Below are 21102 nucleotides of genomic sequence, written 5' to 3'. Positions count from 1 at the left end.
ACCTTTAAAGCCCTAAACGGCCTCGGCCCAGTATACCTGAAGGAGCGTCTCCACCCCCATCGTTCTGCCCGGACGCTGAGGTCCAGTGCCGAGGGCCTTCTGGCGGTTCCCTCATTGCAAGAAGCAAAGCTACAGGGAACCAGGCAGAGGGCCTTTTCGGTAGTGGCGTCCGCCCTGTGGAACGCCCTCCCATCAGATGTCAAAACGATAAACAACTACTTGACATTCAGAAGACATCTTAAGGCAGCCCTGTTCAGGGAAGTTTTTAATGTATGATATTTTAGTGTTTTCTGGTTTCTATGGAAGCCGCCCAGAGTGGCTGGGGAAACCCAGCCAGATGGGCGGGGTACAAATAATAAATTATTATTATTATTATTATTATTATTATTATTATTATTCCACCTGGAGCTGGATTGGGTGGCTCCTGCGGACCAATCATACTGCTGCATTGTTCTAGAACCAATCAGACTGCTGCATTTTGGCTCCTATTCAACTCCGCACATAACAAAACTGAAACGGACACTGGGACAAATAGAAGAAGATGTCTTCACCCTGATATGGTTCCCGTTTATCACATACACAGCCCAACAAGACAGCAACAAAAATCCGCCGACAGCATTCAAATCAATCTGGCTAACCTGACCAGTATATCTTTTTTAAACAACAACATATTTTTGGTGCTTCTTTTTATTTTATTTATTAGATTTATAAACCACCCTTCATCATAAGATCTAAGGCGGTTCACAGAATAAAATAAAAAAGATAAAAAGGTAAATAAAACAAAACGGCAAAACAATTACCCACTTGCAAATTATGCAAGTTTATGGTGTAGCTGCATTTGGAGTTTTGTGGCACATTCTGGTTGCCCTATCTCAAGAAGAGAACCTTCCTTTTGAGGAAAAGCAGCCATAAATGAGACTTCCTTTTAGCTTGGAAAAAAGGTAACTGAAAGGGAGGCAAGATAAGAGTTTTGCAAAATTATGCAAGGTGTGGGGAAAGTGGATAGAGAGGTGTTTTCCCTCTCTCTCATAATGCCAGAACTCAGGTTCATCCACTGTAACTGATTGACAGTAGATTAAGGAGAGACAAAGTGAAATACTTCTATGTGCAATGCGTAATGAATTTATGGAACTTGCTGCTGCTGCGACACGTGGGGCTGGCTGCTAACCAATTCGTGGAACTTATGGCTGCTAGTCTTGATTTATTTATTTTATTTAAAAAAATGTATGCACTGCTTAATATAAAAATAGGGTTGCCATATTTCAAAAAGTAAAAACCAGGAAACCACTGAAATTGATGAGCTTTTTTTTTTTTACCAAAAATGCAAATAGTAATAATAATCATGATTTTGTGATTGACTTCTAAGACCAGGACAAAGCACCACCTTTCTGAAATCCAACCCACGCCCCGGACATTATTTCTTCTTTGAAATCCCAGTAACATCAAGGAAAGACCAGACTTATGGCAGCCCTGAATTATAATATAAAAAGTAATTGTAGCCCAGTAATATTAGCTGATTATCATCATCCCTGACAATTGAGGGCATCTGAAGGCACTATACAGACTACCTTTTCTTTAAGCAGCTTACATTCCCCCCACCATTTTAATATAAATTCATATAAGCATACAATGGCATTCAGCTAAAACTTCTTTAAGAGACATATATAAACCCGTGAGATATGTGTGTGTGTGTGTGTGTGTGTGTGTGTGCGTGTGTGTGTGTGTTCTTGGGGGACAGGGGGTGGGTTGGTGTGGAGGACTCCCTGATCCTGAATGGGGTAACTGTGCCCCTGAAGGACCAGGTGTGCAGCCTGGGAGTCATTTTGGACTCACAGCTGTCCATGGAGGCACAGGTTAATTCTGTGTCCAGGGCAGCTGTTTACCAGCTTCTTCTGGTATGCAGGCTGAGACCCTACCTGCCTGCAGACTGTCTCGCCAGAGTAGTGCATGCTCTAGTTATCTCCCGCTTGGACTACTGCAATGCGCTCTATGTGGGGCTACCTTTGAAGGTGACTCGGAAACTGCAATTAATCCAGAATGTGGCGGCTAGACTGGTGACTGGGAGTGGCCACCGAGACCACATAACATTGGTCCTGAAATATCTTCATTGGCTCCCAGTACGTTTCTGAGCACAATTCAAAGTGTTGGTGCTGAACTTTAAAGCCCTAAATGGCCTCAGTCCTGTATACCTGAAGGAACATCTTCAGCCCCATCGTTCAGCCCGGACACTGAGGTCCAGCGCTGAGGGCCTTTTGGTGGTTCCCTCACTGTGAGAAGTGAAGTTACAGGGAATCAGGCAGAGGGCCTTCTTGGTAGTGGCTCTTGCCCTGTGGAATGGCCTCCCAGCAGATGTCAAGGCAATAAACAACTATTTTACTTTTAAAAGACAACTGAAGGTGGCCCTGTTTAGGGACGTCTTTAATGCCTGACGCTGTGTTGTTTTTAATATTCAGTTGGAAGCTGCCCAGAGTGGCTGAAGAAACCCAGCCAGATGGGCAGGGTAAATTATTATTATTATTATTATTATTATTATTATTATTATTATTATTATTATTATTGATTACCAAAGTCTGCCCCTGCATAAACCGGGTGTTCAGCTAGAGCCTACTGTAGCCCATGGGGCTGACACTTTTCTGGTGAGGCCAAAGGTGACAAAGTAGACAGAGTGATGAATATTAAGTTCTCCCTTTGTACAGTAAATTACTTCCTACAGATGTCTCCTTCAGGAAAGCAAGAACCGTTGTAAGATGCATTCAAGGACACATTCTGGTCAGGCAGAAATACTTAAAGAAGGTTGCAAAGTAGGGCCGGTGAGGTGGGCAGTTTCGGGAGATGGGGTGTGGCTGGGGAGGCAGTATGGTGTCCAGAGGACCAGCCAGAGGAGCTTGGCCCCCAGACCTGAGGGTTCTCACCTCTGCTGCAGGCAGGTTGGTGTGAAATGCCTGAAACATCTCAAACAACCACAAAAGTCCACAATGCTTGCCGACAGGAAGATTCAAAGGATGCCAGAATGTTAGGAAATATTAGGGCCACAATATTCAACTCCAATCCCAGTTTTATTGAATTCCATGAGCAACTGTACACATGTTATTAGTTGAATGGTGGCTGGCATGATCAACAGCTGCAAGCACAAGTTTCAGCCTGTGAAGGTGTTTTCTTCGGTGCTCACCTCATAGTGGTATAGTGAGAATGAAGACCATCTGGTCATGTGGCAGAGATCTTACAAATACCATTGACAAATACATCTTTCATAATGAATTCTTTCTTGAGGTAATTCAAGTTTTGTTTCGCATTCGCCCACTTCTTAGGGCCACCAAGGGCCTGCAGTCGATGGAGAAGCCTGAAACCAACATTTATATTTTATAGGACAGACAGTGGGAATTTAATCTTGCTTTTACAGGGACTTTGAAACACAGCAAATTCCTTCTTCTGCATCTGTTGTTGGCCACATCTAAGACGTATCCAGAGTCCACAGTGACTATCTCAGTTCTTTTCATCTGGAAGATAAACCTAGAGGAAGAGACAATGGAGGATTTCTGAGTCAGAGTTTCTTGCGCCCTTGTCATATATTTTGCATAAGATATTTCAGGTTGCCATATATTCCAGGGATTTGTGGTTATGTAGTGTGCAGTGAGACAGAATTGTTATTGTTATGCAACAGGCTTACAAAGAAATGCAAACGTAAGAGTCCAGAGAGAAGCAACTGGAAGGTTATTTTAGTGACATTTATTTTATTCATCACAATGTGACAAACGATGTCACCAAATGGAGGTTTTCAGGTCACTAAGCTTATGGGCTTTTATTCTAAATGCACTTGCTGTGGCAATCATTGCCGCAACACACTCAATTTGTGCTGTTTATTATTTACTAGCTAAAGGCATCTTGTGTGCCTTTTGGCTGGGCAGGAGAAGGGATGGGGGCCTTGGGCGATCACACCTTGTATATCACTGAAGTTCAAGGAAAGTTTAAGCTTGAACTGTTTTATTGGTTTTGTACTTTTTATGATTTTGGTATGTGTTGTGGTGATACATATTTATTTATGTGAATAGCTAACTGTAGATGTCCCTTGACAGGAGGCTCTTGTAGAATGAAACAATTATCTCATGAAATTCATTTCTCTGGAGAGGACAATTGAATTGAAATGACATTAAAGTAGGCTGAGAATTCTGAATTAGTACACAGTGTTCATTCTTTGCAGACATCTTTCCTTTTATTACACATCCATTCAGGCTCTTCTATTTTTCTGTGCACAAAAAAAGGATGGGCGCTTTCGACTTTCGACTTTTATTTTCCCAAGCAGATTTAAAGTGATGGCCCTCCATATGTGAAATTCAAATGTGGTTGAAGCATGACAGTTTAGGAAGCATGGAATCAGTTTTATGTTGCCAATTCAAAGTCTGTTCCAAAGCATTATGCCTCCTCTCAGGAAAGTACAGTGCAACAAACATATTGCAAATTGCTTTCTTTTGCAAATGAGGACCTACTGAATTCAGGGAGTTTCTCAATGGATCATTGTTAACAGTTGAAATAAGGAGGCTCAAGAAGGCAATGTCGAATAGTCCAAAATATAAATGTAAGTATGCCCATTATGGTAAATGTTATATTATCCACTCAGAGGCTCACACATCACCACTTCCTCTGACTCCATTGTGCTCTCACCACGGGCATTGAAGCAGTGTACAAATGCTGATAGCCACAGTCTATATCTATCTTGTAATTTCTTGAGGAAAACCTCCCATTGGATGTGTTTTCCCTTAAATCAGCATTCATCCAAAGTATAAGCCACGTTCACTTCACAGTTAAAGTTAGGTGTGTATGTTTGAGACAGCTTCATGGATAGGAGTTCGGGGAGCTTGCAAGCACTGTTCTGCCTCCTCTCTCTTGTGTACAGTAATCTGCAAATGTGATTTGAAAAAGCCTCTCCTCCTCCAGGAGGGGAGGGGTTGTGAGCAGGAGACGATTACTGCGTCATGCAGGGGGCATTTGCCCCCTGCTTCAACTCCAGGGCTGGCACACCACGCCCCTCCCCGGTTGGGCATCCAGTAGGGATGCTTGGCGGGAGCGTGGCTTGCCGCTCAAATGCGGCCGCGCCAGCGATCCCCATCATTGCACACACATTTTCTTCGAGTCACCCACCCTCCACTCCCTTTTAGAGTTAGCTTCCTGAGACTTTGCTATGGACCTCTGGTTGGTCGCCCTGTTTAACCAGGGGGCCTGGTAGGAGTTTTTTACAATTGGCTAAATTGGCCTGGCCTCTTAGTTTTTTTCGCCTACCTCGTAGCAACCGTCACAACTTTCATGGTATTTGGCGGTTAGGCATTGAAATGTGTTGTTGGTGTTTCGGGGGGTTAGGTGTGGCCATCGCCTACCCTGACAATTTTGGGTATTCCGCTAAAGAAATCCGGCGGTCGTGGATCCTGTCTGATGCCCGTGTGGTGGGGGGCCATGGCACGACCCTCGGTGACATCAGGAAGAGGGCCTATACTTGTATTAGCATCAACAGGCTCCCCCTGCTGGTGGTTAACCCCTCCTCAGACTCACCCCTCTACGAGTTGGTGGAGTCTAAAGTTCTGTGGTCCAATGCCTAAGCCAATACCTTCTCACATGCTGTCATCAATAAAGTTGTGGCCTTTTCCTTACCCATTAACCTTACATACTGTGTCCTCGTGTCTTTATTCCCCAAGCAGGGATCGGGTCCTCGAATCACAAGCAGAGGAAAAGGGGACAAATACATACTTGGAGCCCATTTCTTAGGGATGGGTGGTATAGTTTGAGAAGTTTACAAAATCTTATTGGGAAATTAGGGGTCTCAACCCTGTGTTAGATGGTAGCCTTCCTGGATTCCTACTGTCTATGTTGCTTCAGTAGCATCTGAATATCATTCAAATAATTGTCTCTGATTTAATTATATTGAAGCCAAAGAGACCATTTGGAATATGTGGTCTGAAGATTCAGTTTTAAGAGATCAACACTTTTATTGAGATAACATTTGATGATTACCAATATTCCCTGGACTAAAATATTCAAAGCGTTTAGACTGCTGAGGGGTTTCAGCAATATAATTGTGCCAAGGACTACAGTCAAGGTAATAATTATTGTTGCGTGAAAATAATCTAGACTAGAAAAGTTTAAAAATATGAGAAATCTGTAAAGCTGTGGGCTCAAGAAACACAGTATTCAGTTCCAGTAGACAGTTGTTTTTGTCTATTATTTTATTAGACATATTGTGGAGAAAAAGAGAAAAGTCTGGAAACAGCTATTGAAAGCAGAAGCATAAAACACACAGAGATTCCCCCCGCCCTTGAAATATACCAAACCATAGAAATGGAACTGAGGGTTGTATCCAGTCCTAATGACCAATAGATATTATTGAACTCAAGGCAATCATTTTCTTTAACTGCGGTGAGTCTTCTAGTACTAGGATCCAACCCTGAATTTTAAATCACCTTGTTAAATTTGAAGTGAGATAGTGTTTGAATTTGAGTGAAAGGTGTGCCTTACAGAATATCACTTGGAATTTTGTATCAAAGCGGCCTACAACTCTAAAAGCTGCCAGAGGGAACTGAAGATGAGTTGGCGAAGGCCAAGAAGCAGCAGCATTTTGGTTAAAAAGACTGTTCTATGTGGCCTTAAATCACATCATGGTTAGTGATTAGGAAGATGTAAATGAAGCTCGGTGACATCAACAGGAGAGGCACATTGTTCCTCTGCAATATTAAGAGCAGGGTTAGGGAACTTTTCTCCTTCACTTCTCATAGGCCAAATTTAACAGGTGGGTGGGCTCTGTGTAAGGAGCAAAGAAATTGCAAAGAGCCCTGCAAATGAAGCTAGTCTTGGTGGAGCTTTGCATCAGAACAGCTCCTTCCAGCTCTTGAGAGTACCGTGGACTGCAAGAAGATCAAACCTCTCCATTCTGAAGGAAATCAGCCCTGAGTGCTCACTTGAAGGACAGATCCTGAAGCTGAGGCTCCAATACTTTGGCCACCTCATGAGAAGAGAAGACTCCCTGGAAAAGACCCTGATGTTGGGAAAGATGGAGGGCACAAGGAGAAGGGGATGACAGAGGACCAGATGGTTGGACAGTGTTCTTGAAGCTACGAACATGAGTTTGACCAAGCTGCGGGAGGCAGTGGAAGACAGGAATGCCTGGCATGCTCTGGTCCATGGGGCCATGAAGAGTCAGACACGACTAAACAACAACAACAACAACAACAACAACTGCATATTCAAGTTCTCCCTGTAAGTCAACTGCACCCAGCAATCGCACAATATCAGTTGTATCCAGTGATCTGCATTATGCCAGTGCATGCACAAGTGGAATCTAGTTGCAAAATGAGTGGGGAATGGCTTTTCCCTCTCAGAGCATCCTCCTTTTTGGAGCTGTGAATTAATTTCCTTTCACATTAGATTGCCACGTCTATTGGAGGACGTCCACGTTCCCCTAAGGAATAGGCCATGCCTGCATTCTCTTTCACCATCTGGCTTTTCCTTCCTCTAGAGGTATATCTGACAAGTGTGCCTGTGTTTTGTGAAATACCAAAATATATGTTCTGTAAATCCCAACAGGGGCCTGGAATTTGGGGTGATTTAAATGTTATAGACCTGACATGAAGCTTCACAAAAGCCCCTTGCTGTAATGGGGCTCCATGCTTCAGACATAATATTATAATGCTTTTTTTACTTTACAGTCAAGTACAGGCTCTGAAGGTACCTCTTTTGAACTCATTAAAGGCAGAAGAAACTCTTCAGCCAAATACTAACTTCAGGGCCAGCCTACAACTAGGATTAGTTTAGAATTATAGTTTGTTCCTATGTTACATTTAACAGCCAGCATTTAGCTGGTGTTCAATTTAAAATGATACAAGGACTCCAGATTGCACTGTCTGCTGATCAAAGAAGCTCGCCTATCCACAGGTATGCCAGAAATTTATGTGCTACAAATTAATAGCATACATTTATAGGGGTGATTGTTCCATTTACATCTTGAAATGCGGAAGCAGAACTATTTGGGGGAAAGTTCTGCTGCAGCTGCACATTTGCCGTTTGGAGAAGTTTTTATATTATTAGATCTGACATACTGTAGACATTGCAAATCTTCCTGTCTGAGGTATTACTATGTATTTATTACATTTTCAATCCAGTCCTGATTCCATAGACGCTGCAACCTTTGAATCCCGTGCTGCCAGGAGACACACGAGTTCATAGTCTGAATTCCTAATACAGAACATAAGAGCCCTTCCAGATCAGACCAATGAGAGGTCCATAGGCAGGACAGAAGCACAATAGTTCTCTATCACTCACACATGATCTCCTGAAGCTGGTATATTCAGGGACATGCAGTCTTTGATAATGGAGGTAATACATACTAGTCCTCATGACTGCTAACCACTGATAGCCTTATCCTCTGTGATAAGCCACCCATGTCGGTGTCCATCACTACATACTGGGGCAGTGAGTTCCATTGTTTAACTATCTGCTGAGTGAAGAACTTCTTATTTGTCTGCCCTGAATCTCCCAAATCAGTATTCAACTCCCAGTGGGGAGGAGCTATACCAATGGCCTGCCAGCCGTGGTGGGTGTGTCCAACCTAGAAGTTCGAAAGCATGCCAGTGCATGTAGATAAATAGGTACCACTGTGGTGGGAAGGTAAACGGTGTTTCCGTGTGCTCTGTTTTCCATCACGGTGTTCCGTTGTGCCAGAAGCGATTTCGTCATGCTGGCCACATAACCCGGAAAGCTGTATGTGGACAAACGCCAGCTCCCTCAGCCTGAAAGTGAGATGAGCGCCGCAACCCCATTGTCACCTTTGACTGGACTTAACTGTCCAGGGGTCCTTTATCTTTTACCTTACACTTGGAATACTGCATACAGTTCGAATCTCTGCATCTCAAAAAGAATACTGTAAAAACAATCTTTTCCAAAGTGGGAAATACCGCCCCCTTGGGGGGGGGTGGAACAATCTTGGGGTGGGGCCTCAGGTGCAATGGGGGCCATTGAATAAAAATAAGGGGGCGATGGGAGCATAAAGAGAAGGAAATTTTGAAAAACTGGGTAGCTCCCGGTACAGATGTGTCCTTAATCAAGCAAAGTACCAAGCAGTTAAGTCCCTAATATGTATACTCAATTATTCATTTTAGTATATGCAGTGTATTAAATCAGGCCTATTTTTCATCACGCTGGTCCCCTGACAATATTTAGCAGACAGTAATGGAAACATCGTCAGAAACTAGCACATAATTGTTCCCTGACTGGGACTACTGTTCCAAAATCAGATAACTTGATTTTTATTTGGCCTGCCATTCGATGCACACTTTACTTAGAAGCAGTGATTTTTTCTGGGGGGACACAGAGGTACGCATACCCCTAAACATTTTGTGAATCTAAGTGTGGCCTTATTGAGGGAGTAGGAAAATGAAAGTACCCCTAAACATCTTTTTCTTTTCTTTTAAAAAAAGCACTGCTTAGAAGGAAGTTACATTGAAGTCCTTATGGCGTCCTTTGAGTAAACATGCACAGAGTTGCAGTATGTTTTTTGTTAGTTCTTTTTAAGAAAGACAAACCTAAAACAAAAATGTTGTTGTTGTCGTCATTAATTAGTTGCTACTGTATTAGTGTGCCGTCCAGCTTGTTCCTTGCTAGAGCAGCTTCAGAGCTCTTTTTGTTCCCAAGAGCACAGCCTGAATCTTTTTTTGCTTTGCCTTGTCTTACCCCTTGGTTGGGCCTTGCCTTGCTGCACTACAGAGTAGAACTGTTGACACAGATGCTGCACTTTTTGCAAATCCCTGATAAGTAACACCTGGCAGGGAGAGGCTTCTGTTTGAAACCTGAGGGAACAGCGAGTGGCGCTGTGGTCTAAACCACTGAACCTCTTGGGCTTGCCAATCAGAAGGTCAGTGGTTCGAATCCCCGCTCCTGCCAACCTAGCAGTTTGAAAGCATGCCAGTGCAAGTAGATAAACAGGTACCACTGCAGCGGGAAGGTAAATGACATTTCCATGCGCTCTGGTTTCCGTCATGGTCTTCCGTTGCACCAGAAGCGGTGTAGTCATGCTGGCCACATGACCTGGAAAGCTGTCTGTGGACAAACACCGGCTCCCTTGGTCTGAAAGCGAGATGAGCACCGCAACCCCATAGTCACCTTTGACTGGAGTTAACCGTCCAGGGGTCCTTTACCTTTTACCTTATTCAATATAGAAAATACTGAGGTAGATAAATCAATGAACTGAGTGGGCACGATAGCTTCATGAGATAGGGAACTCCTAATTCAAAAGCATATTTTTCAAGAAACAGTTTGTCCCTCTCTTCTTGCTTTTGGTAAAAAACACAAATAAGTGCAACAAACAGTAAAGGGTTGTGTGTTAAGGGAGAATAACACCACACTATTCATTAATAGCTTAGTTCCAGAGGAGTAGCAGTATTGGCATGTGTAGCAAAGCCAGTGAGAAAACATACACAGTCCAGCAGTAGTCCTACTCCAAGTGTTAAATTAGTATAATAAAAAAGATAATATCACATAAGAGTCCTGCATACTGCTCAACCATCCTGATTTAAGTGGGACATACTGAAATTACAGAAGCCATCTCAGCTTCTGATTAGATCCCAGAATGTCCCGTTTTTTGGTTCGGCACTCTGGTGTGAGTCTGCTGGCTCTGGTGGGAGCTTGGGATCAAAAACTGATTTGGATTACCCAGATATTGGAGGGTATAGTCCTGCTGGATCAAGCCAGCGAATGGCCCAATTCATCCAGCATCCTTTTCTTGCAGTGGCCGACAAGGTCTCTCTGCAAGTAGGGCCTGAGTGCAAAATCTCCCTCTCCTCCACTTTTGCTGTATTAAAACACTGGATCTTGCATTCATTTGTGTTGTGCAGAGAAATGCAACATGTTTACCGTTACCTATTGTGCTGTCTTACTTTTGGTTGGCCCCAATATGTAAAAACCATCCCACCTAACCACCAAAGTTTTATAGCCATCTCTCCTGGAAGAGATTGACATGGATGCCAGTCCATTGAGTTATTCCTGTGGTAGACTCAACAGAAACAAGTGTTGGGGGAGAGTACTTAACAGTAAAACATTTCCATCCCATTGATTTTGTCCTATTGCTGTTTAACTCTCCTGTTGAATCTCTGTGGGATTTAAAAGGGCTTCAATTTGGCTACATCATGCTCTTCACCATTAATTAGTGTACGACTTTAATTTTCTTTAAAATTCTCAGTTTTAATGCGAACAAAGAGCAGCAGGTTTTTTTTTCCCCCACTGTTAAAAAACTGCATTCCTTTATTTTGGCGAGGGCTGAAGAGTGTAGATACATTTAATTCAACTGAATTAGTATGATGGATTTTGTATTTCTTTGCCAATATTTCTTGTCTTTATCAGTGGTGGCTCACATCCCTTGCTAATCCATCATTTCGGTCTCTTGTGAATTATTTTCTCTGCATTATCTGAGCCCTAACCATATGAAGCAAACCAATGAAATTATTATTAGGCATGAAAATATCTAAAGAGAGAAACCAGAGGGCTTTGCCAGCCTTTGTGCAATTCAGTATAAGATGTTATTTTATTAGAAGTCTCCCTGAAACCAAAGAACCAGACATTTGCCTGCAATAAATTTACTCAGGGTCAGTTTATACTATCAGCAGAATCAAGTAATAAAGAAAGCACTCTGCAGACAGAGCAGTTTGTGAAGATAACACACTGTCCACTACGGAAGAAGAAGAAGAAGAAGAAGAGTTTGGATTTGATATCCCGCCTTTCACTCCCCTTCAGGAGTCTCAAAGCGGCTAACATTCTCCTTTCCCTGCCTCCCCCACAACAAACACTCTGTGAGGCGAGTGGGGCTGAGAGACTTCAGAGAAGTGTGACTGGCCCAAGGTCACCCAGCAGCTGCATGTGGAGGAGCGGGGAATCGAACCCGGTTCCCCAGATTACGAGACTACCGCTCTTAACCACTACACCACACTGGCTCTCAATAGGATGGAGTGTCCAGAGGCTAGGGATGCAGGGAAGAGGGAAGATCAGCTTGCTGTTTCCTTGCTACATTGAGAGGCTACAGTAGTGGTTGGGGTGCAAGTCCCAACCAGGGGCATACGAAGGTGGGGCAGAGGGGGCGGTCTGCCCCGGGCACCACTTGATGGGGTGACAAGATGGCCCGCTGCCCCCCAGCTGTAGAGCAGCCAAGGCCACATGCCGTCCATATGGGTGTCCGTACGGCTGCCTCTCACACTGCTTCTTGTACAGTGACTGTACGGGCTACCATGCATGCGCAGTTCATATGGTCTGCTGTGTGTGCGCAGTCTGTACAGGCTTCCGCTTGCATGCGCCATCCATATGGGTGTCCGTACAGGCTGCCCCTCGCACGGAGACTGTATGGGCCACCGCGCATGCACAGTCCATACGGATGTTGTGTGCGCGCCGCTAGGTTGTTCGCCCTGCCCCTTGGCGTCCTGCCCTGGGTGCCGGAGAGGGTTCCTCCGCCACTGCTCCCAACGCCATGCAAGCGCAGAATTGCAGGATTAGGCCTTTTTGCAGTGCAGCTTGTTGATGTCACCAAGACAATACCCATTCAGAGCAGACCCTCCTAGTATCGCTATTTTCCAGGGACAGCCCCAAATTCACAGAAGCCGTCTGTCAGGAGTCCAGGTTCCCAGCTTGATAACACAGTAAGCGTAGGTAATTAAAAAGGAGGATTTATTGGAAAAACGAACAGATAGCTCTGGATGGCTCTAACAAAGCCTCTGGCATCATTACTCAGGATGACCCTTCTGAAGACTTCTTCAAGATATTCTTCTACAGAATATATTGAACTGCCACCACTTGCGTCTCTTGTTTTGCTTCCTATCTAGCAGCCTTCCCATTCTCCTACTCTTCAGACTTATTGGATTAGCTCCAGCCCCTTCCTATTCTGACATACTTCTGTGTGTTTTTTTCGCTCCTGTTTGAGCACCCTGTGAGCTTTGGCTGTGTTCTAGCCTGCTCTCAGCTACTGCCTTATCATCCTGCCCATCAAGGTCAGAAAGAGCTGAAGTCTGCAGCTGCCAGCTCCCCCCTGCCTAACGTCTAAGCCTCTCTGTTCCTGGCTGCTTCCTGCAGTTGGCTGCAAACCTTCACTGGGAGCTGGCTCATTCCTAACACCTGGTTTCTGATGTGATCCTGGAATGTTTCACTTTTCCTTAGGATGCCCCTATTTTCATCAGAGATATGATGGAGGGTATGGTAGGATTTCCCTATTTTATGCAGAGAAATTTTGGAGGGTGTCAGAGACAAGACGCAGCTGACAGAGGCTGAGAAACGCTGAGAGGCAAGGAGAAGAGATTAGGCTGGAATGCGGAATGGGGGAGGAGCAGCCAAGCTGCAGTAGAAAGCTGATCTCTGAGAACAAAGAGCAGGAAGGGGGGAGTCCAAGGGGCAAAACACAAACTGTCATTTCAAGCTCAGGCTCCGACTCAGGGACACCGGAAATAGCCTCTCCGAAAATGCATAGGCTCGAAAAAGTTTGCGAGAGGCGGGAAAGCGAAAGTGGGAGCTTTATTGCTGGATGAGGAAGAGGCGGAGCTCAGACTTGGCAACAGCAGACTTGGGGGAAGATGCTGAGTGAGTGAGCGCCAAAATGATTTGCGTGTTTGAGCAATAAATCTCACATAATTACTGCTGGTGTTGTCTCGCGTCTATGGGAGAGACCCAAGCCATTACAGAGGGTATGGTAGGGCATCCCTATTTTCATCAGAGAAACGATGCAGGGGACACCTTTATTTTCATCAGAGAAACATTGGAGAGTATGGTAGGACATCCCTATTTTCATCGGAGAAATGTTGGAGGGTATGGTAAAAGGTAAAGGGTAAAAGGACCCCTGACCGTTAGGTCCAGTCGCGGCAGACTCTGGGGTTGCAGTGCTCATCTCGCTTTACTGGCCAAGGGAGCTGGCGTACAGGTAGGACGTCCCTATTTTCATTGGAGAAATGCTGGAGGGGACATCTCTATTTTCATCGGAGAAATGTTGGTGGTTATGCTGGGATGTCCATATGGAGGTATGCAGCTAAACACCTGCATTTCCACCCAAAACACAGCAGCCTTTCTCTGCTTCTATGCAGTGTTGTCTTATATTTTCCTTAGTGAATCACCTCAGTGGCTGGCACTGCCTGACCTGTACCTCTTCAGAATCTGAATGCTCCCCCAAGTAAAGGGCTACCTGCACATAGCATGTGAGGGAGAAGACTAGGCTGACCCTTCTCCCTCACATTCCAGTTCCATATGAGCAAGGTAGTGTTTGGGAAGAGCATTGAGACATGTGATCCCTTGCTTTCAGTCTATTGTGGTATGTGATCCAGGAGAAATTTCATCACTTCATTCTGTTGAATGTATAAACTGGTCCTCAGTTTCACAGGGAGAAGGAAGATTGAGCTCTAAATAATCAATAACTGCATCCCTGTGAAGGCATGAAGAATAATTTAATTATACAGTTTGGGGGGGGGGAGTGTGACCTGCCATTTATGCAACAGCTGAGCTCTGTTTTCCAAGTTATGCAAACAGTTTCTGGTAAAATCTTGGGGGACTTATTATTTGGTGAGTAAATTGAGGGAACAGCTGGCTATAATTGCTAAGACGTATGGTCCAAACACAATTAAAGGTATGTTATTTTGCAGTTCCACACAACAAACACACAGCTTCTTTGGATAGTCCATTTCCTGGATGAAAGGGGATTATCCTTTATTTGCAGAGGGACACATAGTAGTTTTGCCCTGGGAAATTCTTTTCAAACTAACATTTGTGTTCCTGGTTTGCATTAGTGGCAATGGAGGTAGTGAGATAATGGAAGGGATATATGAAATAATAGCAATTATTGGTAAAACTTAAGGGATTCCTCTCAAAGGACTATGCGTCTGCCACCTAGTTATGACATATCACTGTGGAGCCAGTCTTTGATGTCACAATGCTGTAATTCCAATAGATAATACCAAGGAATGGTTCCTTAGCAGAACCAGAAGAATTGCTGCCCACATTATGGGAGTTATAGGAGACATTGGACTGGCTCTGTATTAAAGAATCTCATTTTATGGCAAGTTGGTAAAGAGTTCCTTAAATGGAGTGTCAGCATTTTGCAGCCTAGTGCCCTTCAGCTGTTTGGGGCCACAATTCTCATTAACCCCTGACAAGGGGACATGGTGTCTGGGGTTTCTGGGCATTGTAAGTAGAAAGCATCTGGAGACCACCAGGTTGGGAAAAATTGCCTTATGCCCTCTGTGTCAGGAAAGAGCCTTAGCTCGTTTATGAGCACAATTCAAAGTGTTGGTGCTGACCTTTAAAGCCCTAAACGGCCTCAGTCCAGTATATCCGAAGGAGTGTCTCCACCCCCATCATTCTACCCGGACACTGAGGTCCAGCGCCAAAGGCCTTCTGGGGGTTCCCTCACTGCGATAAGCCAAGTTACAGGGAACCAGGCAGAGGGCCTTCTCAGTAGTGGCGCCCTCCCTGTGGAACGCCCTTCCCACCAGATGTCAAAGAGAACAACAACTACCAGACTTTTGGAAGACATCTGAAGGCAGCCTTGTTTAGGGAAGCTTTTAATGTTTGATGCATTACTGTATTTTAATATTTTGTTGGAAGGTGCTCAGAGTGACTGGGAAAGCCCAGCCAGATGGGTGGGGTATAAACAAACAAACAAACAAACAAACAATATTAATAATAATTACTGTAGCTTAATAACAGAGCACATGCCTTTGTATGTGAGAGGACCCAAGTCCATTTCATGGCTCTTCTGTAGTTTCCCAGCCTTTCACTAAGCCAGAGATGTGCTGTGTGATGAGCTTAGGGTCCAGTTATGATGAAAGAAGGACACAATTTCGTATGACATGATCTATCACATGGGTAGGCAAACTAAGGCCTGTGGGCTGGATCCGGCCCACTTACCTTCTCAATCCGGCCCACGGACAGTCCAGGAATAAGTGTGTTTTTATATGAGTAGAATGTATCCTTTTATTTAAAATGCATTTCTGGGTTATTTGTGGGGTATAGGAATTCATTCATTCCACCGCCCACAAAAAAATATATAGTCCAGTCCCCCACAAGGTCTGAGGGACAGTGGACTGACCCTCTGCTGAAAAAATTTGCTGATCCATGATCTATCAGCTCAATCACATACAGTGCCTTTGCTTTTTTTTTTTTAAAAAAAGGAGGGGAGTACTCAATATGAGCCCAAATCATTTTGGTAACATTTCTGGGCCCTAAAGCACATCTTGGAGAACTTGCATAGTGCTGGTATCTATTTTTTTATAATTACTATTTCACGTCTTCCCTGCCTTTACAGTGGTACCTCAGGTGAAGTACTTAATTCGTTCCGGAGGTCCGTTCTTAACCTGAAGCGCCACTTTAGCTAATGGGGCCTCCCGCTGCTGCTGCGCCGCCACTGCGCGATTTCTGTTCTCATCCTGAAGCAAAGTTCTTAACCCGAGATACTATTTCTGGGTTAGCGGAGTCTGTAACCTGAAGCGTATGTAACCTGAAGCGTCTGTAACCCGAGGTACCACTGTATTTCAGTATTTTCAGCATTTGCCTTTCTTATAGAGTACATAGATGCATAACAATCAAATAAGTAAAGGAATGACAAACCTTGTTTAGATTCAGAGTAAGCTTTTCAATTATTGTTCTTACCTTTGAAGGAGAGCCAACAGACATACGCTACTTGTGTCCTCATTTCAAGATCATGTTGAAGACTGAAAGATTGCATAGCTTTAAAAGACTCTGTTTTTCTCAATAGAGCACACAGGGAAAGGCTATGGAAAGAGAAAAATGATCCTGAAAATGTAAAAGCGACAACATAGAGCAGTTACAAAACAGAGTAACAGGGCAAGGAGCTCTAATGTAAAAGGAAGAGGATTTTAAAGCAGCTATTTCAGGGATGAATGGAATTTCATAGCAAGTACGCTGGTTGGAACCAAGCCACAAAATGTGCTGGGGATAACTGCTAGCATCAACAGCTTTTACAAAGATTAGGGCCAAAACTAGATGTGGTAATGGAGGTGTATAAAACAGATGACTATTTGAAAGAAAATCTAATTGCAATGGAGTGCCCTGGGCTCCTTTCACAGGAAGAGTGGGATGTAAACTGAAAAAAAAATATGAAGTCTTGTGTCACTACTAAATAGCAATAAATTTTATTATTATTATTATTATTATTATTATTATTATTATTATTATTATTATTATGAAACATCTATGGTGCATAGCTCTATCAGTGGTTATAATAAGCCACAATACTGTAGCTAAAGGGAGTGTCTATGTTTATAGGCATCAAATACCAGATGCTGGAATCAAGCCTTCATGCATTGATTGTAAGCTTCCCAGAGGATCTGGCTGGCATCTGGTAGAAGCAGAATGCTGGAGAAGATGGGTCTTTTATCTAATCTAACAGCCAACTTATTTATTTATGTTTATTGTTAGATTTGTACCCCACCAGGAGCAGCCCATCTCATTTTGCCACTGGAGACAAAACAGGGATGTTCCCCGCTTCTTCTGCTACCTCCAAAATCCCCCCATGCACCAGAATGCCCCCTTCTTGCTGGCATTGCAGCAGCTGAACAAAATAACACAACACGGTGGCCAATAACAATGGCACGAAACACTATTTATAGACTAATACAAATGATCAGAAATTGCAAGCAAATTCTCTAAATCTTCTTCACTGGCTGCGGTAGAATAATTCAAAAGTTTGATATATACATAATCTGTCACCAAATATCACCGGAATAACCGCTTCCCACATTAAATGGGAGGGAACCCTTTGCATGGTCGCACGCAGCCCCCGGGACCCAATGTGGCACCATTAGCACAGGCTTGGCTTTGCCTTCCCCAGGTGGGATACCTGGAGGTCTCCGCCTACCTCAGCCAGTTGCCCAATCCCACCTGGGGAGGTGTTGCCAAGGTGATCAGGCCAGGTAGTGGGAGGGACCACCCTGCCCACACAATAGGGGAAGGGTCTCACCTGGGAATGGTCAGTTGGCTCCAGAGCTTCTCCCACCCTACCCACCCTCAGTTAATACTTCTTTTGCAGGCTAACCTTTTCTCTACAGGTACGCAGGTGCTGCTATGTCAGGGTTGCTGTTGAAGGGCCGGAAAGGAATTCTCCTGCATTGACAGGTTTGCTTTTCCTGTAGCAAAACGTCACAACTTTGGCGGTATCAGACCTTGTGCAGAATCCTTTAGTCTATCTTCTCTAAATGGGGTTCGGCATGTAGAGGTGACCCACGCCCCCCTTCTCTTTGCGGCGGTGATAGGTTCCTCATTAAAGGGGTTGTTTTGAGGGAAGGCTTTGGCAGTACTAGAGGTTGTCATTGCTCTCCCCTGCGATGGCGGTGTAACGGCAGCGGGCTCTATCTGCTTGAACATATGTTCTCCAGAGACAGCCCATCCCTCCCCACACTCTGGATAACCCTGATGTTCCCCAGATCCCCAGCGGGGGACTGGGAGGGATAAACGCCCAATGCCTGAGTCAAGGTCTACCCACATCTGAAACATAATAAAGTTGTGGGCAATTTTAATCCCATAACACGTTGTCTTGAGTCGTTATTCCACACGGGGGCCACCCAGGGTTTGGGGGACTCCGCCTGTCCACGCAACAGAGTTTCTGGATAACCAATCTCTTTAATTCAATGCTTCATCAGCCAATCTTGATCAATTCTTCAGCAGCAGCAGCAATGGGGCATGTGGAACCTCTTGTGCTTCCATTGCCTGAGGCAGGTCCTTCACCACACCTCATCAATGGGCCAGCTCAGCACCCTACCATTCTTCCAACGAGCTCAAAATGGCATACATGGTTCTTTCCCCCACATTTTATGCTATAAGGTAGGTAGGTTAAGCTGGGAGTCAGTGACTGGTCCGACTTCACCCTGTGAGCATGGTGGGGGGACTTGAACTCTGGTCTCCCAGGTCCTAGCCCAACACTCTAACCCAGCCTTTCTCAACCTGTGGGTCCCCAGAAGTTGTTGAACTACAACTCCCATCACCAGTAGCTAGCAAGGCCAGAGCTCAGGGATGATGGGAGTTGTAGTCCAACAAGATCTGGGGACCCACAGGCTGAGAACCGCTGCAACCGCTACACTGCATTGGCTCTTCAATTCTTATGGGAGAATTAGATCAATTAAAAAGTCAAGAGAGTGGACCTGCAAGAAATTCTTGTGACGAAAAGGGCTACACTGGGGCAACAACTCACAATTCGCAGAGGGAGGCTGAGCTACATTTGCAGGTTGTGTCCTATTTGATTGCGTCATGAATCAACAAAGTCTGGGATACGTGGAGCTACAGTCAGAGTACCCACAAACAGTGCCGGATTTATATATAAGCTAAACAAACTATAGCTTAGGGCCTTACTCTTTTGGGGGACCCCAAAAATGTAAAGGGAAAAAAAACAAGTGATGTACATTTCATACACACACACACACACACACATGTATATATGGGACGCGGGTGGCACTGTGGGTTAAACCACAGAGTCTAGGACTTGCTGATCAGAAGGTCGGTGGTTTGAATCCCCATGACAGGGTGAGCTCCCGTTGTTCGGTCCCTGCTCCTGCCAACCTAGCAGTTTGAAAGCACGTCAAAGTGCAAGTAGATAAATAGGTACCACTCCGGTGGAAAGGTAAACGGCGTTTCCGTGCGCTGCTCTGGTTCACCAGAAGCGGCTTAGTCATGCTGGCCACATGACCCAGAAGCTGTACGCCGGCTCCCTCGGCCAATAAAGCGAGATGAACAGCGCAACCCCAGAGTCGGTCACGACTGGACCTAATGGTCAGGGGTCCCTTTACCTTTACCTTTATATATATAAAACAAACCTACATACCTATTAGGTCCATAAATTACCATATAGCATATATTCAACACAAAAAACAGTGACAATTTGTTGTTGACAAAGGACAGCTGGACGTATAAAGGGCCCCATTAGCTTCAGTAGTTTAGGGCCTCGTCAAACCTAAACCCAGCCCTGCCCACAAAGAGCCATGGCCATTCCAAGTAGGATTGTTGACTTTTGCCCTTCATTTGGCAGACCACCATACTGTTCCACAAACTGCATTTGAAATCTCTCATTATCAAATGTCTCAGTATTACAGTATTGCAGGATTAGGACTAGCTCCTCTCTGAAATACACAAATTCAGTGTCCCACTGGGCATGCTGGATTTTTTATTTTTTATTTATGGTTTTCAATTTTATACATTTCAATAATTTTACAAGGATTTTAACATTTCAAAACTCCACTTCCTTCCCCCTCGTTCTGCAGTTCTATAAAATTATTTTTTATATTTGTATATTCCAAATTAACTTAAATTACACATTTATTCATCTACTTTAAATATATACTCTTATAAAACTGTGGGTTATTACAATAATCCTGCCAATGTTCTTATCTGTTTACAGTTTGTTTGTAAATATTCAATAAACCATTTCCATTCTTTTTTAAAAAAGTTACCTTGATTTTTTACTCTTCTGGCGAGTTTCGCCATTTCTGCATATTCCATAAGCTTTTGTATCCATTCTTCCTTTGCTGGACTTCTGCTTCTTTCCATTTTGGGGCCGGTAACATTCTTGCTGCTGTAATCACATACATAAATAAGTTTCTATACATTTTAGGTAGTTCTGTCCCTATAATTCCAAAAAGAAAAGTTTCTGTTCTTTGTTTTTTAACAAAGGTTATTTTAAACATCCTTTTCTTTTCATTATATATCATTTCCCAGTAAGCTTTAACCTTACTACAAGACCACCACATATGACGATTGGGCATGCTGGATTAAGCACATGGTTCTTTGGATACCTTGCCTGGATACCAGCCCTCTCAACCAATGCCAAGAGAGAGACTAGAAGTCTCAGCAAAGAGTTTTGTGACATAGTAAAGACTCATACATTATGTCATAAGCTTTTGTGAGCTGTCATACCTGTGTGCAGGTGAATAAAGCAGTCTCAAGGCTATTCATTTGTATTTATTTATAAAATCATTTGTACATAATTTAGCATGTATTTATGCATACACATACACAAGAGGGGAAACTAGACGTGTTAGTTAGATTAAAAATTTGCTTTAGCATAGAAATATCCTATGTTGTTCAGAAAGTCACACATGGAAA

At 43.9% G+C, this 21102-nt stretch overlaps 1 long non-coding RNA gene across 1 annotated transcript; it reads right to left on the bottom strand.

Annotated features, from left to right (window-relative positions):
* Positions 1-3037: 3037 nt before the first annotated feature.
* LOC309374317 lies at positions 3038-20746 on the bottom strand. Its single transcript, XR_014170519.1, has 3 exons — positions 20451-20746; positions 16642-16763; positions 3038-3510 (listed from the first exon to the last, which is right to left on the bottom strand). It is a non-coding gene; the product is annotated as an uncharacterized lncRNA (long non-coding RNA).
* Positions 20747-21102: the final 356 nt, after the last annotated feature.

This window comes from Podarcis melisellensis (assembly GCF_964234715.1).
Source record: "Podarcis melisellensis genome assembly, chromosome: 7".
Taxonomy (NCBI): domain Eukaryota; kingdom Metazoa; phylum Chordata; class Lepidosauria; order Squamata; family Lacertidae; genus Podarcis; species Podarcis melisellensis.
This window is presented reverse-complemented; position numbering and strand designations above follow the sequence as displayed.